The following is a 25,861-nucleotide window of genomic DNA, read 5'->3' as shown; positions in this document are numbered from 1 at the left end:
TCTAATTATTAGATGAAGAAACTGAAGCACAAAAAAGTTAAGTAACTTTTCATAGCCTCACAGATAATAAAAAGTGGTTTCAGGTTTCAAATTCAGGCTGTCTAACACTAACTCTTGAACACTGCACCACACAAGTTTGAAATGACTCCTCTGCAGTTGGAAGACATGTGGCTGGTGCATGAGAATAATATGCAGGCTGTGGAGTGGATTGTAACTCCACACTGAGAACTAACTGCTCAAGAACAGGTCAAGAGGGCAAGAGAAGAGATGACACTGTATTTCATCAATTAAAAGATGAACAATTTGTCCTTGAAATCTAGCTACATCTTACAATTGATGGTGGGTCATAATTTATTTGGCAGAGGTTTTTTTTTTAAGTGGTACCTAAATAATGGGAGTCTTAAATTAATGGTATCTAATACCATTTGATGGCAATGGGCATGAAGAAAAGGAAATGTCCCCTGACCAAACTTTGGACCCTGCAGTAGATCATATTTACACAGCCATAACAATGTAAACACTGTTGATTGGTTTTCAGCTTTGAGAATCAACAAATAGACAAACACAGAGAATGATTCTGGTCATATAACAAACTGGAAATATTATCAAACCAAACATTTTGAAGGTAGAATTATAACTATTAGGAAGTGGTAGATGAGAAGTCTGAAGAAAAGGTGGAGGAAAGGATAAAAACGTTCCTCCAAAAAGAAATCAGAAGGCACCAATCCAGGTGACTGAGCAGTGGTTTCCACAAAAGTATGAGCAAGCTTAGCAAAACCAACAATGACTGGTGCCAAATCCTAGGTTTAGAAATGCTGGGGAGAAGTTACCACTCTTATGACTGCAGGGGCAGGGGAAGGATTAGGGACTGGAGCCTGGAGTGAATAGCTGTATGGAAAACTGTGGCTTTTTGTAGAGGGAGGCAGCCAAGCTGTGGGTGATGCAGCAGGGGAGGCAGGTGGGAAAATGAATACTTCAGACTCCCTCTTTTTGCTATCCTCCAATCTCCAGTGGCCAAGTCTAAGATGATGCCAGTGATCAAGGAACACCATTGATACAGTCTTTATGGGACACACACAGAGCAGGATGGAGAAGAAAGGAGAGTAGGTCTAGAGAAGCAAAGAGAAAATGTTTAGCAGCACAAGGCACTAATGTCTCTACCTTAGATAGAAGGCTGGCAAGGTACTGATTAAAGCTGATGGAATGAAAAAGAAAGAGTTCAGATAGATGATTGACAGACAAAGGTAAAGAAAGTGGAGTAGCAGTATAAATCTTACCTTTTATAGTGGAATCAGATGGACCTGGATTCAAGTTCTGGCTAGTTTCACTACTTAAAAAAGCTGACCTAGAGCAAGTCAGTCAACTTCTCTGTGTTTCAATGTCCTCAAAGATAAATAAGAACAATATAATTTATAGGATTATTGTGAAGATCAAATGAGTTAACTCTTGTAAGGGGACTAGAAGTGTGTCTAGAACATGTTAAGCACTCAATAATATGTTGTTATTAACAAGTCAAAAAATAGAAATGAAAGTATATTATTTAGAAATGAACTATATAACCAGAAGAATCACAAATGGAAAGGGTTAAAAGCAATTACCTTTGGGGAATTTCTGTTCATTTTATGGCCTTTGGTACTACCTGGAATTTTTTATGTGTCTATAGTACTTTGATATAAATAAATAAATAACATTGCAACAAAAAATAGTTTTTATTAAGTCTAGGCACATGAATGAAATGAGAACACTTGAATATCACAGTAAAATGTATGAAGTACAAACATAAGGTAGGGAAAGGAGTAATTCACAAATTTCCAGACAGAAAAATACAGATTATTTACAAAGTGAAAAAATTCCAACTTGTCATTCACAATGCTAAATGGCTTGTGGGAATAAACTAATACATGGAAGAAGCAGGAAAATGTGAACCAGTGATCTTTTACCCATTCATACTTTTTTCTATATGCAAGGGCAGCATAAAGTCATTCTCAAAGGGGAACTCATTGAAGTATTTCCTTCACTACCCTTCCGGGACAATGTCCTGACTAAGATGCTACTCAAATAATGTACTGTAGAATAATTCAAGTAGGGTATGGAAAAAAGTGAACTCAAGTAAAACCTAACTAAACATACCAGATTAATTAATTATTGTTAAAAATTTTAAAAGAAAATATTTCAAAGTAACTTGGGATAAAAATAAAATTTACAATAATGATTTGTTTAAATTCTATTTTATTGCAACTAACTATTGTGAAATGTTGGAAATAGGATAAAAGAGAAATAAAGACAAAAACTAACCAGGGTTTATAATATTAAAATCTAAGTGTACTTCAAGGTAAAAAAAAAACAGAGAGAGAAGACTTTAAAAAATTAATCAAAATTATAATCCTTATTTAAGATTTAACAATTATGAATCATTACATACCAAGTAATTGACATTCGATATATAAAGGCTGATTTTATTAATTTGTAGAAAGCCCCTACAAATTAATCTAGAAAAGTAACACTATTTCAGTAAAAATTTTGATAAAGTTTTTTTTTTTTGTGGAACCTGCAGAATTGTCCTAAAATTCATATGTACCCATAAAGAACCAAGAAAAGCTAAGACAACTATGAAGATCATGGAGGAGGGACCTGCCCTATTAGAAACTGAGAGACTTGTTATATAGTTATTGTAAGTAAGTCTCTGTGTCATGGCTAAAATAAATTTAAATAGTGGATCAGTAAAATAGGTCAGAAACAGACCCAACCCCACATACATGGAAATAATAAGTCAGAGACAACATTTCAAAATCAAAGGAGAAAGGGTGAATGTGATAGATACAATGAATTGGTCATTCATATGGAAAAGGCAGAAAATTAAACCGTTGGCTTGCCTCACCCACAAAGATAAATTCCAAGTAGAGCAAAGGTCTAAATGTGAAAGGCAAAGCATTGGTACTTACAGAAGAAAATACAGAGGGATACACTTAAGACCTCAGAGAAGAAACAGTTTCTTAAACAGGACACTCAAAAAAACAAACAAACAAACAAACACATTATAAAGAGAAATACTGATTTTTGAAAAGGCTTCATTATAATTATTAATATTGGTTCAACAAAGATAGCATAAATCATATTCAAAGACCAATCACAAAGTAGAAGGTATCTGCAATTTATTATACAACAAAATATTTGTTCCCAGAAAAATAGATAATTTCTAAAAGTCAATAAAAAAGGCAAATGACTTTTAAAAAGGACATAAATATACAAGTCACAGAAAAGTTGGCCAATAAGAAGAAAAAATGCTTCATCCCATTATAATCAGGGATAGATAAATTTAAATAAGATACTATTTTAAACCCAAAATATTGGCAAAATTTAAAAATTGTGATACTCTCAAATGTTAGTGAGCCTGTGGAGAGAGGGGAGAACACTTATCCTGCTGGTGAGATTATAAATTGGTACAACCATTTTGCAAAGCAATTTGCAAAGTGGTTTAGCAAAATCTAGTAAAGTTTAAGATGCACAGACTCTGTGACTCAGCCATTCCATTTTTTAGTATATGCCCTAGAGAGATCCTCACATATATGCAGAAGAATTGGAGGTATAAGAATATTTTTTCACAACACTGAAATAGCAAAAAACTGAAAACAACCTTACAGCAATCAAATCAATAAGAAAAATGTTAAAGATATCATAATATAGTCATATAGTAGAATAGTACACAGCAGTGATGATAAACAAACAAGTTAATGTATCCACCTGGGAAAATATTACAAATATAAGGTGAGAGAAAGCAAATCACAGTTGGGTGTATACAATACATAAAATATACAACATTTGTTCTGTATTAATCCATGTTAAAGCAAAAGCACAAAAATATACAAGGAAAAATATAAATACCAAATTCAGGACCCTGGTTAACTGGGAAGGAAGGAAAGGACAGAGGACATGGGATCAGGACAGGGCTTCTACTGCATCTGTGAATTTCCCTTTTGAAAACAATCTGAAATAACTATGGCAAAATGTTATATTTTAGTAGACCTGATGGGTGGTTACAAGGAATAGGTATTTGTTGTGTTATTTTTCTGTACTCTCTACTGTGAAATATTTCCCAATGTGAGAAAATTTTAAAACCAAAGGTATCAGTAGGAATTTTACTAAACAAAATAATGTTTACTAAACAAAAAAATTACAACAGTAATCTAAGAAATACAAATTTAAGTTACACTAAAATAGACAAAGGAGTCAATTGATTAAGTTTTAAGAAATCATATAATCTAATGTCGGCAAGGATACACATTGCTTTCTGAAGGCAATATAACAATTTATGTCAGAAACCTTGCAAATGTGTTTACCTTCTGACCTGCATATGCCTTCTAGAAAGTTATCCTAAGATAATTATAAAAGATGTGAAAAATTAAAACTAGCTTAGATATTCAACATAGAAAATTGTTTAAATAAATAATGCTGCATTAAATGGAATATCACGCAGTCATTAATGAGAACACAACTGGTATTTCATGCCACAGTGGCTAAAGACTTAGAGTTAAGAGATGAAAACAAATCATAAAATAAAATGCATGTCCCTACATAAAAAATCTCAATTTGCTTCTATAAAATTATGTATTTAATCTATATAATACACATAAAAGTTACATCTGAGATAAACTATAGGTAAGAGTTTGGTGACCATCTCATGGTGATGAGTTTCAGGTAGTATTTTTTTCTTTCTCCTTTTTACTTTTTATATTGTACAAATTTAAATGTTTCAAGCAAGTTTCTAACCCTACCCCTCCAACAAAAGATTCTAGTAATTGATCATTTGAGAGAGAAAAAGAGGGAGAGATCACAGTGTCAATAATGACAATCTCTGGATGACAGAATTACGTCCGTTTTTTCCTTCTTTTGCTTATCTGTATTTTCTATTTTGTATACACAGAATAATCATTCAACAAAAATAATTCTAAATGTTAATTTTTACAATTTGAGTATATTTGGGGATTTAGTGAGAGCTAAATTATTAAGGTTTTGCTCATAGGATTTTTGCTCCAAAGCAGATTTGGAAAAGGTTACTTTGAAGAGGTAACTTTGATATCCTGTCTCCAAGCTGGTCTTCTTTCTCATCAGTTACCACTAAACTAGAATCTATTTATTCCCTTACAGTTCTTCGCTTCCCTTCTCTCTCTCTGTCTCTCTCTGTCTCTCTCTGTCCCTCTCTGTCCCTCTCTGTCTCTCTCTCTCTCTCTCTCTCTCTCTCTCTGTCCTTCTGTCTCTCTGTCTCTCTCTCCTCTCTTTTCTGTGTTATTTCAAAGAGGCTGCTATTCTTTTAGAACAACACCAAAGTGGCCCGTTTCCTTTCTTAGGCAGACAAATGCCATAGTCCCTGCTATTCTTCCTCCTTTATTTCCTTACCTGTAACCTCTTCCCTTATGCTACTCTTACCCTTGGAAAATGGCATCTCCACAGGACTTACTGGAGAAACTGTAACCATTTGCTCCCTTGCACTAAACTGTGTTCTGCTTTGGGGTAGGAATCTTGTCTTATTTACCTAGTATTCCCAGGCCTAGGACAGTCCCTGAGCCATCAGGGAACCCCACACATACATGTTGCCTCCCCACATTGGTCATGTCGCCATCTGGGTTTCTCTTGTCTTACCCAATTCTAATTCACCAGTGGTGCATTATGGGCAGAGTATAATGACTGTCTTAAAATGTAGTATGTGGTATTTTTAATGATTTTGTTGGCATGGATTTCAATATTTGCAAATTAGGAATGTATCCAATTTGAATATTCCTTTCAAATCTATGAATTGCTACTTCATTTTTTCATGTTGTATTTAGTACTAAGTAATATATACAATTTACTTCACTTTGTACACATTCCAGCAACATCTCTCAGAAAGTTGGTTTACCTAAATATACATGGAATCTGATGCTTAACTTTATATTCCAATAAGTTGCAATTCTTATTAAGGCACAGTTCGTTGTTAATTAACAGTTTATATCAATATACAGATTTGCAGTGTCCTAAGCAGTTTTAATTACATTACTTAATGTAATGATCACACTATCCTTTCCTCTTTAGAAATAAGACATCAACAAATTGAGTAACTTGACTAAGTTTACACAACTAGCAAAGGGAAGGACCAAAATTAAAGCCAAGATCTTTTTGAGTTCAAATCTAGCCCTCCATCCATACTTACTAACTCATTCAACAAATATTCAGTGAGCACTTACACATACAAGAACCCCTTCTAGGTGCTGGGGGTACAGATTCAAACCAAACAGAACCTAGTCTCATGGAGTTTACAAGAGTTAGGAGAAACCAGTTAATTATTAAAATACAATTGTGATGTAAGTGTCAAGAGGAAAAAGCAAAAGATAAATCGAAAGCGCTAACATCCAGGAAAGGAGCCGAGTACAGATCTGAGTGCCTTGATAAAGCGTCACTTTAACTTCTTGGCAACATTTGAGTGCTGACTCCATGTCAAGCACATGTCCAGGCACTTTCCATCACTGAATCCTCCCTCAGAGCTGGATTCTGTTATTATCATTCCCCTTGCACAGATGAGGAAGCTGAAATAGAGAGATTGTGTAGCTGCCCATGGCCACACATCTCAGAGCCCCTGACTGTCTTTTGTTTCTGATTGCCTTCTAAATTGATCTTGACAAAATGTTTGTGGTAGTAAGCTCTTAGCACTTGCCTTAAATCCTAGTGCATATAGGCAATTGAAACAACAAAATTGCTCAAACATAAAGCAAACTTAGATCGTGGAACTCAGAAGATACTGATTTCTGTACTACTTTGCCATCTACAGTTTCATCCTTCAATTGTTACCACTGGCCTCCCTGATGACGTGATTTGCTAACTTGAAGGTAAAAATGGACTCTGTTGGCACTGAGAAGAAAGACGGAGTGCCCACCTCTTTTGTTGTTTGGTCTGGGTAGTGGTGTTGGTTTGGGGGGAGCTAGTGCACAGGGAGGAGGATGGCCAGAGTGAAAGGAACTGATCGCTGGGCACTGCCTGTTCACACAACAGATTAGGACCAGGACACTGATGGAGCACAAGTCTTGGTGGCTCTGTCCCTTGGCTTAGTCGCCTGGCCTCAATTTGAGTCCAATTGCTTAATTTTCTGCACACCCCATGAAAGCCAATTCCCATGCTGCTCTGTGTCTTCTTTATATTTCTCCATAATGCCGTCTCTGGCTGTTTAACTGCAGCAGGCTTTATGATAAGGGTTGCTGTTTGGTTTTTTTTTTTTTTTTTTTCCTTCTTCTTCTTTGGCAGTAGGCAAAGACTTAATTTTAAAAGACACACTCAAACTCAAACAGCCCTGAACGACTTACACGGAAAGCAGGGTGTTTTCTAGGCTTGTTTTTGAAATATTGCAATTTTTTTATTAGGCAATTTTATCATTGTTATAAATAAGTAATTGTACTGGGGAGAAGGGATAATCCTTATTTAATTAAATTCATCTATACTCCCAGGTTGGCAGCAACAAGACATATGTGAGACTAATACCCACAGCCTGCCTCTTTGCATGTGCAATTAAAAATTCACTCTACAGTAGCACTGCCAGTTTCGTGTTGCTTTTGGCATTTACAAATTCTTTTATTTTGTGACTTTTTTTTTTACCATACACATATGCTGGAGCAGATGTTGCTTATTTGTTGTTTATTCAAATCTGTAGGCTCTGGCAGCTAACTCCATTGTTCTGTAATGAAGCTTTATTCACTGTCCTGTATTAGGACCCAGCGCCTGCACGAGAGGCTGCGTTGGCTCCCAGTAGGACGCCACAGTTATTGCCCTTGTAGTTGGCTGTTTATAGTCGGAAGCCTGCACTGGGGGAAAAAACAACAACAAAGGGCTTGGTGATTACAGTCGGGGTGAAGGGAAAGGAGTGGGCAGGAGGGTCACCCTGAGTTATTCTGCTCTGTAGTTCTGCCCGGTGGCCTCAGCCTGGCATCCCAGCTCATCTGCTGTGGGGATTTGGTGTCTGAGGCTGGGAAGCATTTCCTTCCTGCTCTTTCTCTTCTTTTTCTTTCTTTTCCTCTCTCTAGTTATTAAATTCGTTCACACGCAGGGTGTTTAGTGCATCTCCCCACCCTCATTCTGCCCCCTTATTTCCAGGGCATACATAGATTCATTAACAGCCATGCTCAGTCCAACACAAAACTGTTTCTTCCATGTATCACACCCTCATCACATCTTTCCTCATCCATGTATTATTTCTGGCTCCCTGTGTCTTAGGGGTAGCCACACTTCATAAAGTTGAGAATGTCAGGTCCGTGTTGACCAAAATAAAGACCTGCTGATCCCTAGAGCTCTGATGCCAATTTGGAGACATTCGCCTTCTGGAAAACCCCTGTCTTGGCCAGGAGGCAATCAATCAGAGATGTAACCACCTCCATCTGGCACATTATGACATGGAACCTCACTATTAACACATTTGTGATTCATCTTGTCCCAACGAGTGGTGCCAGGGATCAAACCACATCCTCCCTCCCCGTGGCAGCTGGGAGCATTCTAGCTTCCCAGCATGCAGAGTTAACACATTGGCTCCTGTGACATCGCAAGTAACAATTCTTTTAATTATCACACCTTCCCTCCCCCTCCCCACCCACTCCACAGACATTTTGGCACCATGGGGATATTTTGCAGCCGCCAAGCAGTACTTTTCTTAATTGACGGAGTATGTTCCAATAGCATGAAGCCTAGTATCATCCACTATCGAATGAAAGGGGCAGTTGCTTGATGCTAAGTTCTATAGCTATAACTCTACACTTGTTTAGAGCTTTTACTTCCATAAGGATGTTGTAGTGTTTGTTCATACTTTTTTTTTAAGTTTATTTCTCCCGATAGTCTATACATGGATATTTCCTTAGGATTGAATTCAGGGTCTTTCCCATTCTGGCCTCGGTCCATCCTAACAGTCCTAATTCCTGTCCTACAACCCAAACTTCCTGTGTTGGGGTTGCTTTGAATCCCGCAGCATTCCCCACCTTTACATCTTTGTAGTGCATTGCTCCCATTTCATGGAATCCACTTCCAGTTTCCTTTTCTACACTCCAAAAGCCAAGGTCTCAGTTCAGTTACTACCTCTTCTGTCATCTCCTCCAAGAACCCTATTCCCCGAGATACTCCTTCTTCAGTGCTCCCAAAAATGTTCATATGCTTTTATCATAGGCCTGAACACAGTTTGCCTTGAATTATAATTAGCTGCTGGAAAACATAAGTCCCTAACTAAATTGTTATTTCTTTTATGGATTCTTTGCATACATCTTTATAGCCATGTCTTGAGTAGGGGTTGGCATCGCATCTACAGAAGGATTTGCATGGGAAATGGGTTTAAGGCTGAGGACTGAGTCTATATTGAGCATTCTGTATGCCAGGCATCACACAAAGCCCTTTACATTCTTAATTCATCCTTTAAAAAACCATAGGAGTAAGTGTACTTTACTCCCATTTTACCGATGAGGGAACTGAGGCTCAGAAAGAATAAGTAAGTGATTCAAGGAAATCTAGCTATTAAGTGACTATGAGTCACAAATCTATCTGATCCCAAAGCTTTTATTCTTGCCACAACATTCCTCTGTTTCCCTAGCAAAAATGTTAATGTTATTTTAGAATAGTCAAAATACCACCCTAATATAAAAATATAGATAGAATTAGATTTACAATTCAACAGAGAAAACACTGCTATATTTCTAAGGGGATATTAAAATCAAAGTATATTAATATGGTTGAAATGATCCCCACCAAAAAGTGAAGCAAATCAAAGTTTATGATTTAACAAGAGTTGAGTTTATTTAAATTCAGCCTTAATAATAACAATTATTATTGTTATTAGTTTATTATTTATATTACTTATATATTATACTTTATTATATAACAAATATATGATAATATATTTATATATTATTTATATGTATTGTTATTTATATAATAATTATTTATATAATAGTTTAACAATTATATATATTATTATATAAATCATAATTATTGAAGCATTATAATTACTTAGATGATAATTGTTAAGCTATTACTATTATTATTCATATAATTATTTTTATTATTTAATCCTCCACAGAACTATGCTGGATGAAAATAAACAAGAGCATTTTTTCTGTGCCCCTTATGAAAATTAATTAATTTTTTTATTTAACAAGTGATGTGTTTCAGGGTTTTTTCCAAAGGATATCTTGTATCAGATATGAAACCAAGAATCCTTTATTTTGTTTTAGCCTGAGAGGTTGTTTGGGAAGAAATTAGAAAATCAATCTCTCACAGGTCCTTTTGAGCCTGGAGAGGTACTTCTGGAAGGAATGGAGGGTGTGACCAAGGTGGCTGATAGAAGCCGCCAAAGAGGAAGAAAGAGGGGGTACAGTGGATGCATTTCAAATGCTCTTTATCACACAGTTTATCCCCCATTCTTGCCATAGCTCAGTTCCACCACTTTTCCCCAACTCCTTCCTAGTTCCCTTTAATTACTGGCCAAGTGAAAACACAAAACCATTCAGGGCGAATATTGCATCAAGAAACTAGGTTTTAATAAGGGAGTTTGTGTGTTGCCAAAAGTCCCAGATAGTATGAAATCAAAGTGAAGATCAATGGCTTGTGGGAGAGCAAGGGGGAAATCATAGTATCCCATGTCGTTTTCAAGAATCCATTGGAAAGAAGATCCCAGTTCTTGTCTCGTGTAGCAGACATCATCCTGTTATGATAAGCACAAGGCTCTAGAAAAGTTTGAGCAAATGAAAAGGACACTGGCACTAGCAGAGGCTTTGAGTATTAGGGTTTTCCTTCCATAGCTGATCTTATTCTGGCTGCTCTCCTCACCTTGGAAAAAGAGTTGACATTTTCCCCTCTTAGCCTTCCCTGGGAAAATTGAAGCCAGAGGTGAGGCTGGTTCTTCTCCCTGGGAAGAGTGGTTAGAGAGCGGCTCAGAGCCAGAGCAGCTGAGAGTTTGATTGGTTTTCTCCTGCTGCCAACTCTGGGCTGCTTCTGGTGCCCACACAGACTCCAGTGATGATCTCTGACATGGTCTGTTTCCTTCGGCATGTGCAGTTTGCCCACCTGCATGGCAATCACACAGGTTTAACCTTGGTCGTGGTCTGATGCATTAACCAATAGGATTTGAAGTTTATTTTATGAAATACAACATGATACAAACTTGTAAATACTCTGTTTTCATTAAATGACTTTCTTTTTAAAAATGTGTAGAGTCTAGAGTTTCAAAGTTCTATTTTTATCATTATTGTTCCTATTGTATTAATGGATAATATTATTAGTATAAACTTTTGACTCTGGAAAAATATGACTATTTCAAAACCCAGTGTTGGCTCTTTGTTAACTATAAAGTGAACGAATTATGATTTACTAGCAGCCCAAAGACGCTGACACGCATACCCTGGTAGTCTAGTGGGGGACCTGACACCTATTGGAAGCTCAAAAAGTGTTTGTTCAATGGATGAATGAGACAACAAAGATTTCTCAGGGGCTCTGTTTCTGCCTATGATTAAAAGACAAAATCAAGCTCCTTTCTAAATGTCTTCACAGTGCAGTGATATGAGAGAGAGAGGAAGAGACAGAAACTCATGATGGCCAAACTCCAAAAGCTTAAATAAAACCAAGGTCACTTAGATAACATTTTGCAAAGATATATTCTGCAGTACCATAGATTTCTATTGACCTATTGATAAAGAGATTTGATTGAGAAGAATAAAAGATTTTTAATGCCCATCAGACTATCATTTTCAAATGTAAGTATCGAATAATCTATCAACTGGGGGTTTCATCAAAGAAATTGAAAGTTTACATGGAGATACTGAATAAAAGAATGGACCAAGATAATTTTGGCAAAGTATTGCTTTTCTTTTTATTTTCCTTTGTGTATATTGCCAGCTCTTCCTACATTTCCCAGTACCTTCTCAATATATTTTTTCACAAAATAAATTTTTACATCAGGTAAGCTAGCACATCTAATCATTTCAGTTTATTCTTGGCATCCATCCTTATTTCCATTCTTTTTTTCTCTGGAGAGAATGATTGCTAAGCCTGCTGTGAAACTGTCATCCTCGGGGATTTTCCTTCACTTTTTTCTTTCTACATCTTTCTGGGTTAGATTATCTTCCTCCTAGAACTCATTTCTTTCTTTGGGTATTTCTTTTTTTCTTTTTCTTTTTTTTTTTTTTTTTTGAGAACATCCTCCAGTCATTTCATTCAATAAAAAGGATATTTAATCAGAAAACAAAGCTCTGCTCTCAGCGTCAACTAGATGGTGACTCTTAAAGCCTGGTGCACAGTTGTCACTTTAGGAATTCTTATCATTACCAACTTGGAGATTCCTTGAATTAACTGGATCTTTGTTTATCTCTTGTTTTTTGTTTGTTTGTTTGTTTGTTTTTTTGTTTGTTTTGGCATTTCTCTATTTTAATGCCTTCAGTTTGATGGAAGATGGTCTCCAGTGGCTTCCAAAGAACTGTGCCAAAGAGCTGAAAGGTTTAGGACATTGTGTATCTGAAAATGTCTTTATTCTGCCCTCACAGTTGATTAATGTGTTGGCTCAGCATCAAATTCTAAGTTCAAAATCATTTTTTTCACAATTCTGGAGGCCTTGTTCAATTGCCTTCTTGCTTCCAATGTTATATGTTGAGAAGTTTAAAACCATGGTGAAGACTCTTTTATTTTTCTCTCTCTTTAGAAGCTTGTGTCATGTTTTTGAGATTCATCTATGTTGCAGCATTTATCAGTACTTTATTCCTTTTTATTAATGAATAATATTCTATTATAGATATGCCAGATTTTATTTACCCATTCATCAGTTGATAGACCATTGGATAGTTTCCACGTTTTGGATATTGCACATTCATGTATTAGTTTTTGTGCAGACTTACATTTATGTTCCTCTTGGTAATTTACCTAGAAACAAGATTTGCTGGGTCATGTGGTAGCCCTCTGTTTAAAATTTTGAGAAACTGTCAAACTGTTTCCCAAAGCAGCTAAACCATTTTACAATCCTGCCAGCAATGAATGAGGATTCCAATTTTCCTCATCACTGTCAACTTTGTTATTATCTCACTATTTATTTTAGCCATCCTGGTGGTATCTTATTGGTATCTTATTTGCATTTCCCTGATGGCTAATGAGAGTGAGCATTTTTTCATGTCTTTATCAGCCACTTGTATAACTTGTTTGGAGAAACATTTTCAAATTCTTCGCACTTTTTAAACGGGGTTATTTGTCTTTTTGTTGTTGAGTTGTAAGGGTTATTTACATATTCTATATAGAAGTCCCTTATCACACATGTGATTTTCAAATATGATTTTCTATTCTGTGGTTTATCTTTTCATTCTCTTGATGGTGTCATTTGAAGCTCAGTTTTAAATTTTGATGAAGTCCAATGTGTCTGTCTTTCTCTTGTTGCTTGTGCTTTTGGTGTCATATCTAAGAAACCATTGCATAACACAAGGTCATGAAGATTTACTATGTTTGCTTCTAAGAGCTTATGGCTTTAGCTCTTACAAAACTGTTTATGATCCATTTGAGTTAATTTTTGTATATGGTCTGAGGGAGAGGTCCACCTTTATCCTTTCACATGTGAATATTTAATTCGCCCACCGCCATTTGTTAATAAGACTATTTTTAGTACTCTTGTTGAAAATCAGTTGACTATACGTGTAAGAGTTTATTTCAAAGCTCTCTTAATTGAATTTCACTGATATACATATATATATATGTATGTGTGTGTGTGTGTATATATATATTATATGTGTGTGTGTGTGTATATATATGGTATTGGAATATATCCTATTCCAATACCATATGATCATCATTATATGGCTTTGTAGTAAGTTTTAAATCAGAAAATCTAAGTTTTCCAATTTTGTTTTTCTTTTTGAAGATTGTTTTGGTTACTCTGGTTCTTTTGCATTTCATATGAATTTTAGAATCAGCTTGTTAATTCCTATTTTTAAAAGGCAGCTTGGATTTTGATAGAAATTATATTGAATCCTCAAATCAATTTGGAAACTATTGCCATCTTTATAATATTAAGTCTTCTGATCCATAATACAGGATGGTTTTCCATTTATTTGGTCTTCCTTAATTCCTTTCAACTATGTTTTACAATTTTCGATACATAAGTCTTACAGTAATTTTGTTAATTTTTACTCTAAGTATTTTTTCTTTGTGATGATATTGTAAATGGAATTGTTCTTGATTTAAATTTTGGACTGCTCATTGCTAGTGTATAAAAATGACATTGATTTCCTTATATTGATCTTGTATCCTACAACTTTGCTAAACTCATTTTATTAGTTCTAATACTTTTTTAGTGAATTTCTTAGAATTTTCTGTAAGATCATGTTATCTGCAAATAGAGATGGTTTTTTACTTCCTTTTCAATCTTGATGCCTTTTATTTCTTTTCTTCTTCTCCTTCTCCCCCTCCTCCTCTTTTTCTTTGCTAATTTTCCTGGAAAGAGAAGTGAAGAAAGTGGACATCTTTGTCTTAATCGTCATTTTACAGGGAAAGCCTTCAGTCTTTGACTATTAAGTATGATGTTAGCTGTGGTGTTTTGCAGATGGTGCTTATCAGGTAGGGGGTGTTCAGTTCTATTCCCAGTATGTTGAGTTTTTTTTTGTTTTGTTTTGTTTTTTTTATCGTGAGAGAGCATTAGATATTGCCAAATGCTTTTTTTTTTTACATCAGTTAACGTGAACGTGTGCATGTGGTTCTATTCAGATTTTCTGTTCCTTCAAAAGTAAATTTCAGTAGTTTGTGCCTTTATAAGAATTTATCCATTTTATCTAAATCATCTAATTTTTCATTCATGGTATTGCCATATAATCCTTTTTATTTTAGAAGGTTAATAATGTCTCCTCTCATTCCTGATTTATTAATTGAGCCTTCTCTCTTTTTTCTTGATCAGTCTAGCTAACGTTTGTCACTTTCGTTGATCTTTTCAAAGAACCAACTTGTGTTTTCTTATTCTTGCTGTTGTTTTTCTATCCTCTATTTCCTTTACGTCTGCTCTAGTCTTTATTATTTTTCTTTCTGCTTGTTTTTCATTTTGTTTGCTCTTCTTTTCTGTAGCTTTTTAGGGCAGAACATTGGGTAATTGATTTGAGGTGTATTTTTTTTTAATATAGGCATTTACAGATATAAATTATCTTTGAAGCACTGCTTTACCTGTATTGCATAAGTTTTTTACATGTTGTGTTTTGGTTTTCCCTCATCTTGGTATATTTTCTAATTTCCCTGTGTGTCTTTGACCCATAACTTATTTAGGAGTGTGTTGTTTAATCTCCACATATTTGTAAACTTCCCAAATTTCCTTCTGTTGTTTATTTCTAATTTAATTCCATTGCAATCAGAAAACATACTTGGCAAGATTTCAGTCCTTTTAAATGTATTGAAGCTTATTTTATGGCTTAATATGATCTATCCTGGAGAATGTTCTGCATGCACTTGAGAAGAGTATGTATTCCCTAGATGTCTAAATGGTCTAGTTCATTTATAACGTTGCTCAAGTCTTCTGCTTTTCAGTTGTTCTCTTCATTATTAAAGGGAGTATTGAAGTCTCCAGTTGTTAGTGTTTAATTTTTTACTTCTCTTTTTAGTTCTGCCAGGTTTTGTTTCATATATTTTGGAGCTTCTTGGGGGGTACATATGTGTTTTAAATTGTTTTGTCCTCCTGATAGATTGACTGTTTTAACATTAAACAGGGTCTTTCTTGGTCTTTAGCAACAATTTTTGTCTTAATGTTTATAAAAGGTAACATAACATAAAATAATCTAACCCAGGTTTTGTTATTGCTATTTGCAAGGTGTATCTTTCTTCCTCATTTTACTTTGAACTTACTTACTTCTTTGAATCTAAAGTATATCCCCTATTGACTGCATATAGTTGGGTCATATTTTTTCTTATTCTTCCTATCTCTTTTGATTAGAGTGTTTCAGTTATTTAAATTTAATGTAATTATTGATAGGGTGGAATTTATGCATGCCACTTTGCTATCTGTTTTATATGTCTTATAGCTTTCTTATTTCTGCATTAATGGATTTTTCAGTTAAATAAGTATTTTCTTGTGTGAATTTTAATTATCTTGTTTTTTAATTATATTTTTAAGTTACTTTCTCAGTGGTTGCCTTGGGGATAATATCTTAAAACAATCTAGCTAAAATTAATACCAACTTAATTTCAATAGTATATAAAAAGTTTGCTCCAATATAGCATCATTCTCTCCTCCCTCATTTGAGTATTATTGCCATACAAATTATATTTTTATACATTATAATTCTGTTAACTAAATTTTATACTTGTTCTTTATTAAATCATCTTTTAATTCAGATAAGAGAATAGAAGAATTATAAGCAAAAAATGTGGTATATACATATAGTGAAATATTATTCAGCAATAAAAAGGAATGAAAAAAGAATTATAAGCAAAAATACATTTTTATTATCTTTACATTGTTTTTTGCCAATACAGTTACCTTTACTGCAGCTTTTTATTTCTTCATGTGATTCTGAATTACTCTTGGTGCTTTTTCACTTCAGCTTGAAGGACTTCCACCAGTTTTTCTCATAGGACAGGTCTGCTAGTGATAAATTCTCTCAATTTTGTTTATCTAGGAATGTCAAATTGTCTTTTATTTTTGAAGGACAGTTTTCCTGAATATAAAATTTCTTGGTTGGCATTCTTACCTCTTTCAGTACTTTGACAATGTTCTTCATGCTTTCTGATGGGAAGTTAACTGTTAATCTTACTGAGTTTCCCAATGGTTTATTGTTATGATGATTTGTTGTTGGTGTTGTCTCTGGTTTGTTTGTTTGTTTGCTTGTTGTTTGTTTGAAAGTAACTCCCCTGGATTAATTCTGTGAAGTCTGTCTTCTTTGTCATCTGCAGCCACTGAAGTCTCTACTTAGATATCTTAGTGGTCAGTTAATGATTGGATGGGTATTTCCTTAAGTGCCTTAAACAAATAAGTCTCCCACCCTTTAATGATGGTCTCTGTTCATATGTTGGAGCATGGCTCCATCTCAGCTTAGTCTTCACTTCCTGCTTGTTAAGAACCTCAAGGTCAGTCAGAGGTGAGAGATTAGGGTCTTCTCAGATCTTTCCTGGGCATGCACACAGCCCTGCACATGTGTACAGCCTTCTAGACCCTAGTTGTATATCAGACCTTTTCAAAGTCTTCTGTGGGCATTAGCCAGCTTCTTGTTTGCCCCAAGCGATATCACCATCTCAGGTAGCTGCCATGTTAAACCATTATCATTGGTTGTTTTTGATAAATACCCCGATGATGCGGCTATCCTCACTTAAGGACCTGTGAGTCAGGTCAAATAAAGACAAGCTTAGTGAATGGAGCTTCACCAGAGAGCTGCCAGCCAGGTCAAATAGTGACAGTTCTCCAGGATGGGGCTTTTCTGGGAGCTTCACACTTTTTCCGCTTCCTCCAGTAACTGCTAAGGCTTCTAGTTTTCACAGCTATTGTTGTTCCAAGGATGCTGATTTTCAAGGCTAATTGCAGAGCTGAGGAAAGGATGATGGGATTAGGGTAAGTTAAAATGCCACGAAGTTCACTGTTCTTACTTATATCCAGCTTTTTGTTGTCTTGAATTAATGCTCCAAAAGTTGTTGCATGCCTTGGATTAATCTCTGGAGTTCTGAAAAAGTTAATTTTGACAACTTTTGCCAGTGTTCTTGTTACTTTTACATAGCAGTGGGGTTTTGGGGGCTATCTTTCCCATTATTCCAGAAGTACCTCTCTCCCTTTCTATCTTTGTAGTAAACCAAATTTCTTTACTATGGTTTTAGCAGAATATTTGCAACGGAAAAAATTATATGTATTCATTTTACCATTTTAGTGTGTAGTCTACATTTGTTTTATTATTCAGTAACAATGGATTGAAACATTTCTACTAGTAGAATATCAGGTTGTAAGAAACACCAGAAGGAAAGATATTCTTGGTTAAGGCCATTCTTCTTTTAAATCCCCATATGATCAGCAGTCTGTTTTGTTTCAGTCTAAAGCCAGATTCAGTGGTTATGTTTATATTTATGTTGTATACCCAACAGCATTCCGGACCTTCCTGAATTTGAGAGATGGCTGTTCAGCAATGCAGATATCATTTTTAATTCTTTATTGCTTTATGTCCAGCATAATGACATTAAGTTACATTGCGTTATTCTTGCCATTAATAAGAGCTTCAAATTTTTCTAGCTCATAAGTTTTTTTCCTTACAGTCACCTGTGCAATAGCTTAAGAAGCGCGGCCTGTCCACATTTTTCAGATACTAAACTTTGGCTCAGAGGAATTAAGTGACTTGCCACAAAACAACGAGTTAGTATACACCAAGGTTGGAAGTTGAATTCAGGCGATCTATATTGAAATTTAGAGACCTCTTCACTATACCATCCAAAGTCCTTGACTCCAGGTACCATGGACTTTCAGATTATTATTCAGTCCAAACCTTCCAATGCTTAAAATACCTACATCACCTCCAATATCTTCTTAAGCACCTAAAGTAAGGGGAACGGAGAGTTCAGTCTATAAAAGTTTCCAATAAAATTATGCTTTATAAGGGAAGACCAGAGCTAGTTATCTTTGCTTTTGGTGAGGAGCAAGGTGTGGAAGGGAGGGTGAGACTCAGTTTTAGCTCAACAGCTTATTTAAAAAATAACTGTGTATGCAAGTTTGCAGATTTATACTTTTTCTAATAATTTAACAAATATTTATTATGTGTCCAGAGCTGTAAATAATTCAAAATCTCCACACAAGGAAGAGGTGGCATACAATTAATAGGTGTATATATCCCATGAATAGAGTAATTTTCTCTGTTTTGTTCAATACTGTATGCCCAGATCCTTAGAACATACCCAGATCCTGGTGCATAATGAGTGTTCTGTAAATATTTATGTAATTAATTAACTAACTAATAAGGTAATCTTAGATGTTTTTAAAGGTTATGAAAAAAATAAAATGGAATAATGGAGTATAGAGTGTCCTGGCCCAGAGAGCTATATTATATTGGGTGGTTAGGGATGTTTCTCTGAGGGGAGAGTATTGGACATCCTTGTCACCACATTTTAGAACAGTCATTGCTTTTTTTTTTTTTTTTTTTTGAAGCCTCTTTCAGAAACCACTGAAAAACTCCTGACTCAGAAACTCCACTTGTACTTTCAAATCACAAGGAACCCTAGAATGTCATTTCTTGTTCCCTGGAATAGAATGGGAGGAATAAACACTGCACCTCAATGCAGGTCCACTGCTAATGTTTTCCATCACCATCACCCAAGGCACTAAGCAGATATTTCTTTTTAAGCTATAAGCTATAGGGTCGAGAATGTTACTTAGTTCAGGTTAATTTTATATTAATTTTCTTAAGGAGAATGAGTGGCTTCTAGATAAGTATATATTGATTAGCAAAACAGTCTAAGTTACCAAGTCCAGAATTTACCCTTAGAAAATAAAGTGGCGTAGGTTCATTAAACAAACACAGCCTGAATGTTCTCCTTTCTTCTTTGGACATGGATATAGGACTGACGTGAAATACCAAACAGCTGATATGTGTGGTTTAATGGAAAAAGCATGAACATAAGTTAAGGTCACATTGTTTGTGGGACCTATGGTAAGTTTCTGAGGCCCACAAACCTCGATGTTTCCATTTTTATGATGGGAATGATAAAATCTACCCAACTTGGCAGTTGTAAGGATCAGAAACAGTGGGTGCAGAACAGCATGAACAGTAATGGCAAACTGTAACTGGTGGCTGTTAGTACTATTGTTATTGCTATGAATTCATCACGAAAGTCACTTATGAATCCTCTTGTGTCATTTCTATGGACAAAGATAAGAAGACATGGATGAGTGATTATCAATATATAATCTTTAGTGCTCTCTTAAGCAAAATGAGACATTAACTGATTTGAAAAATGAAATCTTTTCTTCTGATTCTTATAAGCAAAGTATGTGTAATTATATAGACTTTCATTTTCAAATGTGATCAAGACTATTACTGGTAACACACTTGACTAATTAAGGGCTAATACAAGTGGTGTGGTAGAGTTTTCTGAGAATTCTAATTTAGTTTTCTGTTAAGAGTCCTGGCTGCTATACAACACTTTGACACTGTTACAAGATGCCTGCTGTACATACAAACATGTAAATTGTTGGAATTCTTCCAATTCTCAAAAATTATGATTTGTTGTCAATATGTTAGTGACATTATCTTTAATTGATCATGGTTTTCAATTAGTGGCTCTTTCTTGATTTTTTAATATAAATTATTAATTTACTTTTTTTCATTTATTCTATTTATGATTAGCCCTTCAGGACCTCGTGATGAACGTTTACATATTGAGGCCTATTGCTTTCAATAATTAGATTTTTTAGCATATAGGTTCTAGGGCATGGCATGCAGCTCAGTGGTAGGGTGCATGCTTAGCATCCACAAGGTCCTGGGCTCTATTCCCAGTACCTTCATTAAAAATATATATATATATATATAGGTTCTCAAGTTTACTTATAAATCATCCCTACCATTTGTCTCAGATTGGGATCCACAGAAACAGTCCTTGGGAAAAGATTGGTGTTAAAGTGATTTATTGGGAAGTGTTCCCAGGAAAAACAGTAGGGGAGTGCGGAGTGGAACTACAAAGAGAAGGAGGGTAATACACTTTTTAACACACCCTTCCACACACTGACAAAGATCTAACTTTTCCTATCATCTCTGATTCCACAGGCTCTATCTGTTATTTTAGCTTTGAAAACAGCTAGTACCTTAAACCACACAGTAGATTCCCCAGACAGCTGGAAGAACATTTTTCAGTGGCTTTTTCCTGATTTCCTCTGTGCCCAAAGCAAGAAACAGCATGAGGATTTGTGCAAGTGAATGAGACAATAAAACACAAGACCGAAAAGTTTTCTCAAATGCATATGTTGGCAGCATAAAAGTATTAGCTTGTCTTTCAAACAATTGTCAGACTCCCAAACCTCTCCTGCCTACTTTTTGCCTTTCCAAATCCAAGTGCTCCACTAATAAAAGGGGTGACTTTCACCTTGGTGGTTTGCATATATGGTATGATTGTCCTGGTCACATTCCAATTTAGATAATTATATCTTCTCTTCCTCAAACCCCCTGTTGCTTATATTCCAAGTGGCATTCTTCTCTCCTTTGTAACCAACTGCTCCCAGGCACCACTGTGAGGTGGTAAACAGCTGGAGGGAGCTGCCCTAGAGATGGTGGCACATCAGCGGTAGGTGTGCTCATCGCAGAATAATCTGTCTATCAAGTTGTTCAATTTTTAAAGCACTTGGCATCTTTTAGAAAGAAAAGCCTGGAGAAGGGAAAATCCTATTGTTACTCCTCTAACCTCAGCAGATTTGAAGCACGGCTCTAATTAGAATGGAGACAACACCAACAATTAAAAAGTGGTAGCCCTGTGCAGAGAGGATGATTAATGTAAAGGAGTTTCTCAGGATCAAGTATTTCATCGATAACTTATAATAAAATTAGCCTTAGGTTTTAAGGTGCCAAGATATCATACCTTTATGCAGTAGTAAGCATTTCTAAGTTATGCATGAGGGACATTGAGATACTAATCAAACATCTCCAATAGTTTAATTAAAAGAAAATGTGTGTCAGCATAAAATCAAAACCATTTTGCTTTTTGTGAGGAAAACGTCTCTGTAAGTGGAAACAACAGAGTTTAGACAAACTTATTTGAGGAAACACATCCTTACTGGTCTCCTCCATTAATAATTGCCCTTTAGACAAATCCCTTGCCTTACATATAATTCAGTGTCCCATCTTCTAAGGAAAAACAAAATCACCATTTTCCCTTGTAATTTGCTGGTTTATAGTTGTGCCCCATTCCTGCTCCCATGGTACTTTAGGGCTGGCTACTACTTTACCTAAAGTAAGATCAGTAAATTTGGTTGAGAGAGTGAAGATAAAATATTTGAATTTCAGAAGAAAATATCTGACTTCAGAAGAAAGGTGCTTACATTTGCTTCTAATACCTACAAGTTACTACAGGAAAAGAAAATAAAGTCCCTTTTCTATTTGTAGCAAGGGAAATGGTGGGGAAAAATTTCAAAAGCAACATATTTATTGTTGTTAGAGAAATTGTACGTGCTCTTCAGACATTTCCTGGTAGTTCTGGCCTCCCGGGATCCTAAGGAAGCCTGGGGAAGACAGAAGCCATCTGGCTCAGACTCTTACAATTCATATGCCCTTTGGGTATCCATTAGTGTTATGGGAGCAAGGACTCTGATGTCTGTATCAGATCAAAGGTGTAACCATTTCTCTAAACTTAAGAACTTTTCTACTTCATGTATATCTCTCCAACCACCACCCAATTTGCCCCTCTTGCCAGTAGGACTATATCCCACAACAAATACTTAGAGCTGCTCAAGAGAAAATGGAAAGAAGGCAGGTTCACGTTATTCTTTGGGGATCCCTCTCTTGCTCTTTGCTTCTGATATACAACACTGCTAGAGGCATCTGGGTATTGCCAACTCTCGGTACACAAGCTTCACAAATATTTTGGCCACAAAAAGGAAAGTATAGAATGTTTCTTCACTGATCCATAGCCCAATTCCAGGATAAAATGCCTCTAGCGGGCCCTCCCTCTTCCTTGGAGAAGGTAGAGATGACGTTAGAAAAGGCTTTGAGCCAAGAAAGCAACAGAGAACCCAGAAAGGCCAAAGGCAGATTTCAGAAACATCCCTTTTTTAATCTGGTGACAATGTAGAACCCCATAATTATAGTTGAGTATTAAGACTTACCTGTAATTATTTCTGATTGGTGAATAAGGAAACCAGAACTCATAAAAGTTGAGTAACTTGCTCAAATTCACCCAGCTGGTAAGCATTGGCATCAGGACAAAACCCAGATCTCTCTCAATGCCCTGCCCAAATTCTGTGCTGCAAATAACCCAACGGAAGTAACTTTTTTTATAAAATGAGTTTTGCTGATGCAAATTGCATTTTATTAGAAGCCAAAGTGGATAAAATGTTTTATCCTGTGTGCCATGAGGGAGGGAGTGACACAAAGCATTGCAGGATTCACTCTGTAAGGCCTGATTGCTCGCCACCTTAGAGAATGTGAGAGAGAGGAAATCCTCTCTGCTCTGCCCCCTGACTCCCTGTTCACCTTTGTCCTCTTAGAATTTCTAAAATATTACCATTCAATCCACATTACCTTTAATCTGTATATATTAACCACAATAACTTATTTTTTAAAATAGATTTAGTCCTCCCTCCTTTTCTTTGTAAATACACGCAGGATACCCTGTCGTGCCTTGGTAAGCTTTGGTGGGCCATGCTGAGCCAATACGCACACTCATATTAGATATTTAGAGGTTGGCATGGGGTTATGGTTATCTCAGGCAATCAAATTTTGTTATTATAAAATGGAAGGTTTAATGACTACATTTCTAGGCCAGCCCTCATACTTTACATATGAGGAAAGAAAGGCCCATGACATTAGTGATTTGTTCCATCGCCAGTGATGATTAGTGGCAGATCCAGACCCAAGACTCTCAGTTCTGCATCTTCAATTCTGATTATTTTATTGTTAACTAGTTCTCTATATAACATGTTCCTAAATAATTCTTTGTTTAAATGATATGTGGAAAGCTAAGTTCAAGCAGGTAAATCCACTACACCATGCCATTTTTAAAAAATGAAACATAGTCAGTTACAATGTGTCAATTTCTGATGTATAGCATAATACATCGTAGCATTTTGATGGCAAGAATAATGTAGGACTTCTTTTCAGTACCCAGAATTTACCTTAGTGCCTAGCACAGAGCAAACACTCAAAAATATGTATGTTGGGGAAACAAATGATCAAGCAGGTTTTTAAATAAAGTATGCTCTTCTTTAAACAGTTAAAAAAAATTAGAGTATGCTTTTCTTAGAATGTCTTTTAAAAACATTTCCTTTATAAAGTTATTTTATAAATGCTTAATGAAAATAAAATGATCTCACCTTAAATTAAAACACTATATTTCAGATTCATCTACACTGAATGTATTAAGAATGTTCTTTATTTACAGATATTTCTTGATGATAAAAATCCTAAGTAAATTTTGTTAAGACTTCTTTATGGAAAAATCTGTAATTTTTCTAATGTTAAAAGGAGCCTAAGTTTATTCTAAAATCAAAGAACAAACAGAAGTTCAAGTGGGTTGCAAACTGGGCAAAAACATGTTCTACCAAGAAAAAAAGAATTCAGCCTCAAAATCTGTTACTATGCATGCATCTTCTGGTTTTCCTTTTGTAAGAGCAAAGTCCATTAAAAAAAATCATAACATCACATAAAGCAATGGAGAAAATATATCAAAATTGCTTGTTTGAAATTAAGCCAGCCACATAACTGTTTTTGAAAAGTCAATTTGAAATAGGTCACCTTATGACCACAATCATGCTTTAAATTTTTAGTGTATAACCTTGTTCTGAACACTGCCATTGATAACATTCTAACTGCCATCACTACTCTGGTGCTACTAGGTAGAGATAAGTTTTCCTAATATATTTTTGTTTGTATTTTAATATTTATAGATCCATGATTATCCTTTGTTACCATGTTTTCCTTTTCTGCCATGAATGTCACAAAAATATATACAACAGCTTCATTTGATCTTTTCCCCCTGTCATAGGTATTCAGGATTTCTCTTCTGAACAATTTTTAGAGCTTTACTCCAAATAGTTTATACATGTCAGTGAAACCACTTTTTAAGGGAGGAGCCAGAACTGCTGGAGACTCAGATAAAGGGACTTAGTTTTAAATATGTCCAAAGACTCCTGTTATAAGGCTGTTTCACTCTTTGTAAGGACTACTGACATCCTCAGTGTTCATTCTCAGAACATTAGATTGTGAACTTCTGCAGAGGTGAGACACAATCTTATTCACCATTGTACCCCTTGAGTCTAGAACATTGTCTAACTCACAGTAAGCACTCAATAGATAAATATTTGTGGAATGAATAAATATAGCAAACTTTTTTTTAGAGGGTAACTAGTCATCACCTTTAGGATTATTTTGTTTTATTTCATTGTTTACGAGGCATGCCTTGTGAATTATGTTTCTAAAACATGTTGACAAAGATGGTCTAGAGTATTTTTTATTGCTATCAAATTGAATTAAAAGGCATTTTTAGCATTTTTCTTTACCATCTATTTTATCCGTAATCTGTGCCTTGTCAAGTAGACAAAGTCTGGGCTGTGTCTTTCAGCTCTCTCCATTGTTCATCCAGTGCCTGGCACAGAGTAGCCAATCAGTAAAGAGTTGTTAAATGCTTGAATGACAATATATGAAATAATTTTTGCCAAAATTTAAAATGACTTGGAAACAGTAAAAATAACATCGATAGTGAAAAAAAAAGTGACGTGGAAGTCATCCTCTAAAGAAACAACAAAATGAACAGGACAAAGAGATAAAAGGAATTAAATATGACAGATTTGGAAGGCTGGGTCCCAATCCTCTGTCCATCTTTCCTCCAAGCTTGGGTGAGTTGAAGCCCCTAAAAACCTAAACCTCCTTTTTATTAAAAAGGAGATTAATTAGAATTAAAATCAAAAGATACAATGCTACAATAATATTAGATTAGCCATGGCAAGGCACTTTTTGTTGTCTGGTTGATTGTACTGGATGTTTCACTCAGACACAAAAGCAATAGCATATTCAGAAGAGGGGTTTGAAAAAGAACCATTTACTGAGATGGGCTGGATTCAAAGAACCAGCAAGAGATGGGGAATCCCCCCCTAGGCCAGCAAGAGCAAAAGGCCACCATCACTCCCAGGTCTGAAAAAACAGCAGGAAAGAGTTATCCTTACTGGAGCCTGGTGAAAGTGGAAGCCTTA

General features: G+C 35.5%; 1 protein-coding gene across 1 annotated transcript in view; it reads left to right on the top strand.

Annotated features, from left to right (window-relative positions):
* ITPRID1 (ITPR interacting domain containing 1) overlaps positions 1-25,861 on the top strand; it is a 163,934-nt gene that overhangs the window by 121,330 nt on the left and 16,743 nt on the right. The window lies entirely within an intron of this gene.

The sequence above is a fragment of the Camelus ferus genome, chromosome 7, assembly GCF_009834535.1.
Source record: "Camelus ferus isolate YT-003-E chromosome 7, BCGSAC_Cfer_1.0, whole genome shotgun sequence".
Taxonomy (NCBI): domain Eukaryota; kingdom Metazoa; phylum Chordata; class Mammalia; order Artiodactyla; family Camelidae; genus Camelus; species Camelus ferus.
This window is presented reverse-complemented; position numbering and strand designations above follow the sequence as displayed.